The sequence below is a fragment of the Saprolegnia diclina genome (assembly GCF_000281045.1).
Source record: "Saprolegnia diclina VS20 unplaced genomic scaffold supercont1.77, whole genome shotgun sequence".
Taxonomy (NCBI): domain Eukaryota; phylum Oomycota; class Saprolegniomycetes; order Saprolegniales; family Saprolegniaceae; genus Saprolegnia; species Saprolegnia diclina.
The window spans coordinates 239322-241354 of NW_008246144.1; positions in this window are offsets into that span (position 1 = coordinate 239322).

Below are 2033 nucleotides of genomic sequence, written 5' to 3' on the forward strand. Positions count from 1 at the left end.
AATCAAAATTTGCCATCTTGTCGTCGTTGACTTTGCACATAGATAAAGAACGCTGTGAAGAGTACAGAAAGGGAGGTTGCGTCGACGTGCGAGGCATACATCGGTCGCGAGACGCGATCCAAGATGCACGCCAAACTGAGATCGTAGTGCTATCTTAGAGGCAGGACGCACTCCAAACTAAGACCGCAGCGCCATCTTAGCGGCACGACGCCACGACGCCGACGCTACTTGCCGGCAGCATCGCGCTTGAAATGGAATCGCTCGAAGTTGGCACGGTGCTAGAAGACACGTTCGAAAGCAGAGCAGACCGCGATTCGTCATCGCTGCAGTTGTACAACGCGTGCTGTGCTCGACCACGGATACAAAGCGCTCTTAAGTGCTAAGAAGCAAAGGATCGCATTGGCACGTCGTAGTCTTCGTCTTCTGCACTTGTGGCGGCAATCTCCCCTTCCAGTGGATCAAGATTGCGATTCCTAGTAATATTCATGGAGTTGCGACGCCCAGCACATGCTGTGGAGCGTTTGGAAAGGCTTGTAGGCTTCCGCACTCGCAGTGATCTAGTATCGCAACGCGTGTGATGGTATCCAAGCGTCCTCCACTCGGAGAATGTCCCATTTCGGCGCAAACGTTCAGTCGTGTAAAAACAAGTGTAAAAGCGAGCTCGACAAAGGCGAAACGCAGAGCTTTTACAAGAGAAGGATAGCAGCCTTGAGCGATGCTCATTCCGCAATTTGCGCTGCAGGGCCTCGGTCGCACGGCACCGCGTCGCACGGCAGGGTCGTCGCAAGCGGGCGCCCTGTCGACTATGGACGGTGAAACTCGTGTTGCCGAGGTCCTTCTTTCGCCTCGAATCCATGCGATACAGGACGTTGGCTTGCCAGGTAAGCATATATCGCTGCGTTCTCATGCAGCAAGCGAGCTTGGGTCTGCCGCGTCGAGGATCGATGATCACCAAGCTCGATGGGTGGTATCCGGAACGTGTTGAGCGCGCCGCAGCCATCGAGCGCCTGCATTAGTACCTTGGCGTAGGTGCATACATACGCACAAAAGGCTCGCTGAGCTGTCGCATCCGTATTGGGTCGTGGTTGCTGGCGTCGATGCAGCGCTGGTCGCAGTCATCGGCGCCATAGCGGTAGAAATGCCATTGCTTCGATGTTGGGCGTCTACGTGCTGTCAGCTATATAGTCGACGCGCCGAAACAAACGTTGACAGCGACAACATCGAGCGTGCAGACGATGGCCTTGACCATGTCGCGCCCGTGGCGCCGTTTCGGAGCATCCGGATAATGATACCGGACATCATTAGCCAATCGACGATTTGCCGACAAACCAACTCAGTTGGCGCGATGTGATATGCGCTCGAGCTACCAATGAATGGGTCTTCTCTCGGCGGTCACACACAGAGGCGCACGCCTATGGTCCATGTCATACTACAACGAACCTCCAGGCGTCCGCGTAGCGCTGGCTCGCGTTAGGCACAAGGTACCACACATCTTTGACTCTATATGTGTCTCACAGAATGACTAGCATTCCGTGTTTGTCCGAGACACATGAGGTCGAGATTTTTGCGCTCTTTCCGTGCTTCTCGTGATCTCGTACCACCCGCTCGTCGCGCATGGCGCGCGTAAGGACGCCTTCGCGAGCTACGTAGTGGACATGCATGAAGGCCTGGTTCATGTTGACCTCGCAGCGTCGGCTGCGAAGGCGCTCAAGGACAATGAGATGGTGCCGCCGGTGCTTTTTTCACACTGTGCCGGGTCTCACGGACCGCCCGCAGCAAACCTCTCACCCCGGCAAGTCGCGCTGTGGCGCCCATCGTTGCGCAGAAAAGCGTCGTACCCAAGACTCGATCCTCGCATGTGCATCATTCTGCAAGCGCTCTCGGGCAAGAACGCTGAGAAGCAGACGATCGTCAGCTGCCTCGTCTCGACGCTTCAGGCAGGTACAGGCGCGGCGGCTACGGGCTGCCTCGGTGCGCTGATGGTCGACGGTATCGACCCTCATCTCGTCCTGCGCCAGCGACGACCTACACAC